The following is a 12,468-nucleotide window of genomic DNA, read 5'->3' as shown; positions in this document are numbered from 1 at the left end:
TAGGTCTTTTGTTTCTCCTCATTACAGGAGATGAATCTTCTAGATGAAGATTCTCAGGTATTTTGCTGTCCTTTAAAATGTTTCTCTTGAAAATGACCAGCTAAGGAAGTGATAACCATGATGAGATTGTGAAGAAATGATCACTTTTATTAACTGAATAAATATAGGCAATCAAATTTAGTAATTCAGAGTAACCCCTTCCTGGCCTGATCCATCTTACAATTTATTTTTTATTTAATTTCATTTACTTATGTTTAAGCCATACTAGGGATGGAAATCCACCTCTGAGTCACATCTCTAGCCCTTTTTATTTTTATTTTGATACAGGATCTTGCTAAGTGGCTCAGGGCCTTACTAAAATGTTGAGGCAGCTTTGAACATAGGATCTTCCTGTCTCACCCCTGAGTCACTGGGATTACAGGTGTGCTTCCCTCCTGCCCCCTCTTGTTTTTTTATTCTTAAATAATTTCACATAGTAGTCAATCTCCCTCCCTTTTCTTTTCTTTGTCTTTCTTTCTTTTTCCTGGTAGTAGGGTGAACCCAGGGAATCATGCATGCTTATTTTACTTTTGATAAGTGTATAGACTTTAAATTGATTAATATGCACATTTTTACATTAACATTGTTTTTAGTTCCAGAATTGACTGCTTCTTTATATAATAAGGCCTAATATTTACTCAATGTTCAATATATACTGAGCAATGATAGATGGTTTGTGTATGCTATCTCATTTAATTTCACAACAATCTAACATGGTAGGGATATTATTTTTCTACTTTGACAAATGAAGGAGAGGAGAAGGAGCTTAAGACACTTGTCCAAGGTGATACAGATGTTCAACCATAAAAGGAAAGAATTCAAATTTTAGGCCAAGGTTGATTGATTGAAAGAATGATCCATTTCATTCCTATTTATAATTCACTCTTTTGCATTCCAATCCTTCCCCTCTTTTTTCATTACCACCCATCCTATCCCATCCTCTCTTCCCACAAATCAAATATATCTATGTCCTGGGGGAAAATATCTAGATAATTCAGTGGGGTTGCTTTAGTTCTTTTCTTTTTAATGAAAGTATCCGGGGAATTTGCTTCTTTCTCATTTCATTATGATTGTAGAGACCTGGCTTGTGACCTTTTCTATGTCTTCTAGGAATGGAGAAAATCTTTCAAACTTGATTCTCTAGGATAGCAACATGTTTTCATGAACATTCTTAGGTCAGTGTTTAGACAAGAAATTCATTGCTGTGATGGATCCTCCTGTAGCCTGGCTGGAATGGAGATTGCTTTGTCATTTGTTTGGTACAGATTCTAGAGCCTCTTCTGCTTTGTACAGCTGGAACATGATGCCAGATTCACAGTCCAGAGTCCCTGGGATGACTGGGAGGGCTCCAGTCCCAGGCTTTCTCCTAACTGTACAAATGGTGTCTCTCTCATACCTTGACAGGCCAGCATGGCTAAAAAAAAAAAAAAAAAAAAGGTTCTTCAGAAGAGAAACCTCTGCAGGAAGCTGTTGCTGGTGCTGTTAAAAGGAAGTCTCTATCTTGACTATGACTCTGAATCACCTGGGGATGCTGCTAAGGTCAGATTCTGATGCTGGGGTGGGGTCTGAGATTCTGAGATTCTAGCAAGTTCCCCAGTGCTGCTGCTGCTGCTGCTGCTGCTGCTGCTGCTGCTAAGGGAACAAGAACTACAAGGATGTGCACACCTGTGCAGAGGCAGGAGACTGCCTTCCAGTGTAGCCAGCTGCTGGCCAGATTATTCATTTGGGATGACCTCAAAAGTCATGTTAAACAGTAAAATCTGCCTCACTTTTTCCCACCTTGTCACTTATGCTGGGAGCAACACAGTGGAAGGAGCAAGCTGAAACTTGTGAACAAGAGACACATTAGCCAAGAAAGGTCCAGAGGGAGAACCCAAGGCCAGCCTGTTGCCATGACACCAGATTAATGACACTGAGCTGAAAGAGGGATGATCCCTGGAGTAGTTATCAAGTGACACCATCTTAATTACTCATTGAAAAGAGTGCTGCTTCCACCAGAGCATTATTTCCTGATCAATATCCCTGTCTTGTCAAATATGCTTTCTGGCCATTTATAACCAAACCTTTGATGTACTTGTCCTGAGAAAGAGAATCAGCTTCTCAGCCATTTCTACTTATCAGCAGCCCACATCCCTCAGGACCCACAGAAGTTTCTGTGTGGAGCTATTCTGAGTGGTTGGAAACTCCTCCTCACTTGCTGTGTGTCAGGGACTTTGGGCTATGGATTACAGAGGCTGGCATCTACCCTTGTAGCCCTTGTGTTATGCCCCTGAGGCAGGCCTCTGTTTGAGGGAAGGGAGGGGGTTCTTGTGAGCCCTCTTTGAGGCATTTTGACCTGGGTTTCCTGTTGTTGCCTGAAGGCTTCTGGCTGGCCATCCCTTAATGTGCTGAGAGATGGTCTGGGAAGGCAGAGTGGCCCTCCCTTCCCTCCATGATACCACCTCATTGATTGGAAAGGTTATTGATGAGCACGGAGGATTGAATGGTGTGCTCCCAAAGCTTGTGTCCACCAACAACCTCAGAATGTCACCTTATTTGGAAGTGTGATTAAGATGAGGTCACACTGGGTAAGGGGGAGCTTCTAAAATCCAATCACTGCTCTCCTGATAAGAAAGAGATAGAGGAGACACACAGGGAGAAGGCATGTGACAATGAGGACAGAGATAGGTGTGTTCCAGCCACAAGCACTGCTCTCCCAGACCATCTCTGGGAACTTATTTTGTTTATTGGTGTAAACATTGGATGTTAATACAGATAGATAGTGTGTTAGAAAAAAAGAACCAATGGGACATAGGAGATTCTGTATACTAGAAGAAGCTGGGGTGAGACTTCCAAGCTTTAACAATGAAGCAGAGAAAAAGACTAAACTTCTCCATCCTCCTCCTTCTGTTCTATTGAGTTCTAAGGGGTTGGATTGTGCCCCTTGGGAAGGGTAATCCATTTTTACTGAGTCCACTGATTTAAATGTTAATCTCATTTGGAAACACCTCACATCTAAGCTCAGAATATTTATTTTGGGCATCCTATAGCTCCATGAAGTAAACACATCCAATTTACCATTATATAGATAAGAAAAATACCAAAATAAAATAAAGCGATCTAAGGAGAATCAATGCAGAAATAAGTACAAATATTTTTACCAGTATTACTGATATTCTTTCAGGCTTTTTCTATATTTATAAATATTTATATTTTCATAAATGGAATTATATCATATATCTTACAATCTCCTTTTTTAATACTGGAAATTTTTTAAACCATTTTTAAATTTATATATGACAGTAAAATGCATTACAATTCATATTACACATATAGAACACAATTTTTCTTATCTCTCGTTGTACACAAAGTATATTTACACCAATTTGTGTCTTCATGAATGTACTTTGGATAATAAGGACCATCACATTCCACCATCATTTCTAACCCCATGCCCCCTCCCTTCCCCTCCCACCCCTCTGCCCTATCTAGAGTTCGTCTATTCCTCCCCTGCTCCCCCTCCCTACCCCACTATGAATCAGCCTTCTTATATCAGAGAAAACATTTGGCATTTTGTTTTTTAGGATTGGCTAACTTCACTTAGCACTATCTGCTCCAATTCCATCCATTTACCTGCAAATGCCATGATTTTATTCTCTTGTATTGCTGAGTAATATTCTATTGTGTATAAATGCCACATTTTTTTATCCATTCATCTACCGAAGGGCATCTGGTTTGGTTCCACAATTTAGCTATTGTGAATCATGCTGCTATAAACATTGATGTGGCTGTGTCCCTGTAGTATGCTGTTTTTCAGTCCTTTGGGTATAGACCGAGAAGAGGGATAGCTGGGTCAAATGGTGGTTCCATTCCCAATTTTCCAAGGAATCTCTATACTGCTTTCCTCATAAAATTCATCTGGATAAAAAAGAGACACAGAATAGCTAAAGCAGTCCTTAGCAGGAAGAGTGAAGCAGGTGGCATCACTATACCAGACCTGAAACTATACAAAAAACAGCATGGTATTGGCACCAAAATACTTCGAATTGAACTCATGGCCTTGTACATGCTGAACATATGTTATACCACCAAGCTACAAGCATAGCCATAAAATTTGCTTTTCTTCCTAAGTTGTACTTTGTGAATATTTTCCCCTAGTCAATAAATGTGCTTCCATATTTATGTAGTCAGTCCTGTGGTGCATTTGTACTGCATCAACTTAAATGGAACTATATTTCCCACAATTCCCTTCCCTGTATGCTCCTAGGATAGAGTTAGCCCTGGGAGAAATTTATATGCATGGAAATTTATGGAATATAGAAATGAAGCTGCAGCCACTTTGTCGCATTGTACAGGATAATGTGGGGCCAGGTACTGTCGCAACTCCCCCATGCTGCCACTAATCTGCTAGTTTACTTCAAGGGTATGTGTCTCACTCCATAGTAAAGGACATGAGCTTATTTTGCAGCTTATCTGCATCATTAAGGTTGGGAGTCTTGCGCAATAGAGGTGGTGCTCAGTTTGCATCCTAAGTTCCACTTTGTCCTTACTTCACACCCATTCTTCTTTCCCAAAATGCTGGGTCTGCTAATTTCCTGTTCAATGTCAATAGCAGAAGCTGCAGGCTTACAGAGAGTGCTTACTTACCTCCCACAATTGCATAGTGTCTTACCCATCTGAATTACTCATGTTGGTTTTGCTTCTCTTAATAACAGTAACCCATTCAGAATTTGGTACCAGAGGCAGGGTGCTCTGCTTACCTGTTGTTATGTGACAAAATATTACAACTCTTATTCACTTAAAACAATAGTCATTTTATTAACTCTCACTGTTTCCTATGGGGTTTGGTATTTGGGAAATACTCAGTGGGGTTGCTCTGCTAAAGGTTTGCTTGAGGCCCTTCCAGTTCCACCCATCACTGATCCCAAAGCTAATGCTACTTGTTTTAGGCTTTTCTTGCAGCAGTACCCCACTTCTAGGGCACCACTTTCTCTTTTGGTTTTCTGTTGCTAGTTTAAACTCCCCCCTCCCTCCCTCCCCCCCACATTAATTGTTGTATTATCATTGTTTCCATGTGAGGGACTTGGAAAGAACTCACCTGACAGCTTCTGGCTCATCATTTCCATGTGGTTTGTCATCAAATCGTGGCTAGAGTTGATATCGCAGGGGATGGATATAGCTGGTATTGGTGGGATGTCTCTCTCTTATAGTTCATCCCATCTCCATGTGGACTCTGCAGAGTGACCTTTGCTTCTTGCTTTCTTTCTCTTAACTTCCCTTGCTAAGAATGGAAACTGAGAAAACCACCCACCCCCGAAAGGCACCAAGGAAACATATCTTGGAGTAGCACAGCCTGGCTAAATCTGCATATGAATATTCCTGCTTTTTGTTCCTATAAATTGCAACACTAGTGTAGGATGAGAGAAGGAAGACTAGCTACCTTCTCAGTTTGGGTCAAACTACAATTAAATTCATTTTTTCTTTTTATATTGCTTTCTCTTATTTCAGAGGCAAAGGCCAAATCCACTCCATGGGAACACCAGCAGGCCCTTTGCCCTGGGGTGCCAGGAACTGGGAGCTTGAGACAGGAGAATCACAAATTCAGGACCAGCCTGGACAAAACAGTGAAATTCCATCTCAAAAGCAAAAATAAAATGATGATGACAGAAGACCTTCAAATGTATGTATACAAAACCACAAAATTTTAGAAAAATAAACTCTACTCAGTTATAATTTAGCAACTTGCCATCAAAGACAATACAAACTCCTGGTGTAAGAATTGTTCTGGAAAATCCACATTTATAAGACCAGGATTCTCATCCTGGCTGGACACTAGAAACATTCAAAAGAACTGATGGTATCTGGGCCCTGACCCACCAAAAATTGGTCTGAGGAGGCCAATATACAATTAGGGTTGAAAACACCTGCCGTATACTCCATCTGTTGATTGCAGTAGAATTTCTAGGGGCAAAAATTTGTCCTGGACCGATTTGCAAAGCACTGCATGTGCAACTTGTCCTTCCAGGGCTGCTTTTCTTCCTCCCTTCCTTTCTTTCTTCTTTCTTCTTTTTTGTTTTGCCGTACTGGTGTTCAAACCCAGGGCCTCGTGCATGCTAGGATCCCTCTACCACTGAGCCACATCCCCAGTTCCCAGGGCTGCTTCTGACCAGCTTCTCACTGAGAGATGACAGGATGTTCACTTGCTCACCTTCATCTCTCCTTCCACTTCTACTTCCAACACCACCTGCTGAAACTCCCCATTGTATTGTCAGCTCTTTTTTCTTTCTTTTTTTTTTTTTGAGAGAGAGAGAGAGAGAGAGAGAGAGAGAGAGAGAGAGAGAGAATTTTTAATATTTATTTTTCAGTTTTCGGTGGACACAACATCTTTATTTTATTTTTATGAGCTGCTGAGGATCGAACCCAGTGCCCCGCGCATGCAAGGCGAGCGTGCTACCGTTTGAGCCACATCCCCAGTCCCCCTTTTTTCATTAATATTTTATAGTTGTACATGGGTGCAGTATCTTTATTTTGCTTATTTATTTTATGTGGTGCTGAGGATCAAACCCAGTGTTTTTAAAATTTTCTTCCTTTTATGGCTCTATATCCTTGTGAGTTGGGAAAAACAGCACATTCCATTTTATGAAACTGTCTTTTTATTTTTGCATAAAACAACCTTCCTTTCTTTTGTTGACAATCAAATTATCTTTGATCATATATAATCAATTTCTCAGTTTACCAGGGATACAGGTAGTGAAGTAAACCTCAGAGATGGATGTTTAGGATTATGTTATGACGCTAGAAGCAGTTGATAAGAGACATTTGGAAGAAATTCACGACAATGTGATCATCTTGTATAAATGATTCCTTCCTCACCTATTTCATGTAAGAATGTCATTAGATGTAGTTAGCAATCTGTTAAATAGACTTCCTTGTCAAACCCAAGACTGAGAACTGTTTCTTAGTCATTTCTACAGAACTTTGTACATAAACTGCCTTGCATTTGAGATGGGTTCATCAAATATTTAATTGAATTACTCATATTAATCAAACTGTAGATGAAGAGACACTCAAACCCTAAATTAACTATAAACCCTAAAGGGCATCCAGATTCTTAAAGCTATCCAAAAATAGAGTAACATGAGTGTATTATCAAAAGGTAAATTTAGGGCTGGGGATGTGGCTCAAGCAGTAGCGCGCTCGCCTGGCATGGGTGCGGCCCGGGTTCGATCCTCAGCACCACGTACAAAGATGTTGTGTCTGCCGATAACTAAAAATAAATAAATATTTAAAAAAAAAGGTAAATTTAACTTCCACAAAGTCTGCCCTAGGGTGAGCACCATACATGACATCCTAGGGAACTTTCTCCAGGAGACTTCCCCATTCCTGCACTATTGGTCAAAGTAGAAGGAGAGCAAGTTTGGATAAGTTTAGTATGTTATGTACCACAGACCTGAATGAGAGACTGATCTAAGCAAAACTTTACCTAAATAGACCTGGGGAAGAAAAACAATGGCTTTCCTAAATTGAGAACTTCTTAGGAAACAGGTGCTATATTGACTTCTTTATAAATAGCAAGCCTCACTATTACCCACCACTTGGAGATGAAGACAGATGAGAAAACTGAGGGGTAGAACATTAAGTAACTTCCCCAAGGTCTCCCAGCTCAGGAGTGGCAGTGCTGGGATTTGAACTCAGGCTGTCTGGCTCCAGACTCATTACTCTCTCCACTATGCTATCTCTCCAAATGTATTATTAAACTGTCTTTCCCTTATGTAATGAATTAAGACTTTTCCCATATTTTTCCACTCCCACCTAGAACTCATTTGTCTTACATTCCATTCCTAACCCATTGGATAAACTTATTCATAAAACCCATTCTTAAAAACTACACTCTGTTGACAAGACTCCTAAAACACAAGAAATAAATCAAGAATCAATAAATAGATGGATTCAAACTGAAAAGCTTCTTCTCAGAAACAGAAACAATGAGGTGAAGAAAGAGCCTACAGAATGGGAGCAAATTTTTTCTACATGAACATCAGAGAGAGCACTAATGTCCAGGATATGTAAAGAACCCAAAAAACTTAACATTGAAACAACAAATGACCTAATCAATACATGGGCTAAGGAACTGAACCCTTCTCTGAAGATATACAATTGATCAACAAATATATGAAAGAATGTTCAACTTTTCTAGTAATTAGAGAAATGCAAATCAAAACTACTCTAAGATTTCATCTCACTTTAGTCAGCAATATTAAGTGTTAGCAAGGATGTGGGGGGGAAAGGCATACTCATACATTGCTGGTGGGACTGCAAATTGGTGGAGATTCCTTAGAAAATTTGGAATGGAACCACCATTTGACCCAGCTATCCGTTTCCTCAGTCTATACACAAAGGACTTAAAAACAGCATACTACAGGGACACAGCCACATCAATATTTATAGCAGCACAATTCATAATAGCTAAACTGTGGAACCAATCTAGATGCCCTCTATAGATGAATGGATAAAGAAAATGTGGAATATATACACAATGAATATTATTCAACAATAAAAGAGAAAAAAATCATGGCATTTGCAGATAAATGGATGGAATTGTAGAATTGTGCTAAATGAAGTAAATGAAGTAAGTCAATCTCAAAAACCAAAGGCCAATGTTTTCTCTGATAAGTGAATGCTGATACATAATGGGGACATCATGGGAGGAATGCATGAACTTTGGATAGGGCCAAAGGGAGTGAGGGGAAGGGAGGGGTCATGGAGATAGGAAAGATGGTAAAATGAGATGGACATCATTACCCAGGAACATGTATGATGACATGAATAGTGTGACCTTACTTTGTGCACAACCAGAGAAATAAAAAATTGTTCTCCATTCCTGTACTATGAGTCATAATGCATTCTGCTCTCATGTATAAATAATTAGAACAAATAAATTAATTATTTAAAAAACTACACTCTGAAATGAACATGGGAAGCCAACAATATAGACAAGCAAACTATGAGTTCTTCCTCTGATTACTGTTGAATTAGGATTTCTATAATGTTGCCCAGTGCCAAATAGTTTTTTGTTTTGTTTTGTTTTGTTTTATACTGGAGATTAAAATCAGGGGCACTGTGCTCCTGAGCCACATCCCCTGACCTATTTTTTTTTTTTTTGTTAAGTTTCTGAGGGCCTTGCTAATTTGTTGAGGCTGGAATTGATCTTGCCATCCTCTTGCCTCAGCCTTCTGAGTCACTGGAATTACAGGCGTGTGCCACCATTTCACCTTATTTGTTTATTTTTATGTGGTGCAGAGGATCAAACCCAGTGCCTCACACATGCCAGGCAAGTGCTCTGCCACTTAGCTACAGCCCCAGACCTTCTTTTTATGTTTTGTTTTGCTAAGTTGCTTAAGGTCTCATTTAAGTTTTTGAGACTGGTTTTGAAATTGTGATTCTCCTGCCTCAGCCTCCTGCATTGCAGGGATTATAGGCATGCACCACCATACCTGTCTAATGTTAGGTAATTCTGAGGAATGAGAAAATTTAAAGGAATGTGTGAGCTGCCCCTTAATATCTGGGTTTAAGACGTAAGATTGAAGGGCTGGGGTTGTGGCTCAGTGGTAGAGTGCTTGCCTGGCATGTATGAGGCACTGTTTGATCCTCAGCACCCATAAAAATAAATAAATAAAATAAAGGTATCATGTCCATCTACAACTAACAAACAAACAAAAAAAGCACCTTAAGATTGAGATCATAGTTTGGAAAGAAGGGAAGCAACTTGATTTTTTCCTTCCCCCAGAGGAGACACAAGTCTGGGTATAGCAGGAGATGACCTGAGTGGGAACCAGTATGGTCCAGAACTATCTGTGGGTACAAAAAGTCAGGAAAGAAGAGACACGTTTGACCTCCAGTCTAAGTCACTAAAATGCCTCCCTAAAACCACTGGGAAAAAAGTTAGGATTCACTACTTTAGGCCCAAATAGCTTTACTCATTTAAATAGAATTTTTTTGAACCAATTTTCTGTTTATCTCTGATAACTCTCCACTGAGAGAAAATGACAGAAATCTTGAAATTTAGGTCTTTATTATATGGCTGCTTCAAAAATCATGAAATTTGAAAACAAACCTCTGTTTTCTACAAAAGTGGATGTATGCATTGACTCTAACACATGATCGGAGATTTCCAAAGTCAGGAGGGATTGTAAGCAGTTTGTAACACCATCATGACAACATGACCAAGACCAGAGTAAAGAAAGGGCTGTTGACATGGTTTGCTGGCTTTTGTTGTTACTAGAACTACTACCTCTTCTGGTCTGTGCTCCTTCTAATTATTTGTGGTTGTTATTATTTTTCTGTGGACTGTACGGGAGAGGAGGCACTAGTGTTTGAGAGAGAACAAATGTTCTCTCTCTCTCTATAGTCAGTAAGTAAAATTATAGTTGTGGATTGGATATTAAATGTCCCCCAAAAGCCCATGTTTTGAAGGTTGGTCTCCAGCTGGTGGCACTGTTGGGAGGTGGTGGGGACTACCTCTAGAAAGTCAGTCATTGGGCCTTCCCTTGAGGGATATATAGTGACCCTGCTCCTCCCTCTTCCTCTTTCTTTGCTTCCTGGCTGCCACAAGGTAATCAGCTGTGTTCTCTATCACACCCCTCCTTCAGGATGTTCTGCCTCACCCCAGGACCAAAGTGATGGAGACAAGGGATATAAACTGAAACCTCTGAAACCATGAGCCAAAATACATCTTTCCTTCCTTAAAGTGATCTCTCAGGTATTTTGTCACAGCAAAGAAATCTTCCTGGCACAGTAACCTGAGACAGGAGCACAGAAGAGACTGTGAGTCCCTGCAATGCCCTTGCTTTAAACCACTCCTATTGGGCCACTTTTAATATGAATGTTGGCAGCACATCTGAAAATCCAAGTCCTATTGTTAGTGACACTCTAGACTGTGTTGGTGATGAAGTCAAAGCCCTAGGATTTCCATTTCTTTAACATTTATATCCAAGTTATTCTCCCGATGATAGTTTTCCATAGAGGAAGGAAACAAAGAAGTGGGAGGAAGCAAACAGAATACCAGGGCAAAGGTAAGGAGAATAGTGACTGTGAATACCTGACATCCTCTCTGTTTATTTCACAAGCTTGCAGCAGGCCAGGGCAGCCAGATGACATACAACCAGGAATGTTTCCAGACCTTAAAATATTGTTTGTTTGTTTGTTTTGATTTCTTACTTTTCTTGAAGGAAGTATTACATTTCTGAAAGTCCACAGATTCCACACTGCACTCCCCTCAGGGCATCACCTCAGTTTCTCAGCCCCAGAGCATTTACATTTGGGAATCCTGCCACCTGCTGGATTTGTGAAATATGACATGCCATGTTTCAAAATTTTCATTTGTTGGATCCAGGGAGTGAAAATACCTCAACTGTTCTTTAATTTCTTTTCCTTGGGGGTTGGGAGTGGGCTATGGTTGTGGGAGCAGGGGCTTGAGATGATTTCCCTGAGATTATTATATTTTTCTAGAATAATCTTTCAGTGGATTTTATGGATTTTAAAATCATAATCATCAAAAAGCTTTAAAAAATTGTTAACGACCCAAAGTAGTTATAACATAAATAAAAGTAATAATAAGATAAATCAGCAATTATGGTAAATATTACATTCAGTGTTTGGTATGTGCCAGGACTGTGCAGAGGACCTGTGAACATTGCTTTTTGCCACATTCACCACCACCCTATTGCTGGAGACAGGCAGATGTGAATGATGGAAAGTTGAGAAAAATGTAACAATTCTATAAGATGGCCCACTGTGGTGACCTCCATGTGTTTCCATCCTTGAAAATCAATTTACCTGCAGCCCTTCTTGGCTTAAGTGGTTTAATGTTATATTTCATTCATTTATTTGGAGATGGAGGTCTCACTGTGTTGCTCAGGCTGGCCCTGAATTCCTGGGCTCAAGCAATTCTCCTGCTTCAGCCTCCCAAGAAGCTAGGACTATGGGCCCTCACCACTGCAAAAGAATGATTTCAAAGAACTTTATTGATGCAGAAAGCTGAGAAACATTAAGTAGAAAGAATTAAAAAATTCTTTTAATCTTGAACATTTTGACCATAGGATTATAGTCTTTTGAGATTAGGTAATGCTTTGTAAATCTTTCAAGTTATTGTAAATGATGTTCTCAATTTCTCTGTTGGCCTCCATTTAGAAAATTGTTTCAAACTTTTTACATCACAATCAAGTTCTCCTAAGTCATACCTGTGAATATTATCTGTGGAAAATATGCTTTGAACAAAGTGTGGTTGAATACAGGAAAACCCCTGGACAATGGTTCTTTCCAAGAGTGCATGGGACTCACTGTTCATAGCAGCTCAATTCACGATAGCTAAGACATGGAACCAACCTAGATGCCCTTTCACTGAAGAATGAGTTGAGCTTTGTACAGGGTGAGACATAAGGATTTAATTTC

This window comes from Urocitellus parryii, chromosome 1 (assembly GCF_045843805.1).
Source record: "Urocitellus parryii isolate mUroPar1 chromosome 1, mUroPar1.hap1, whole genome shotgun sequence".
NCBI lineage: Eukaryota > Metazoa > Chordata > Mammalia > Rodentia > Sciuridae > Urocitellus > Urocitellus parryii.
Note: the sequence above shows the minus strand (reverse complement) of the source record.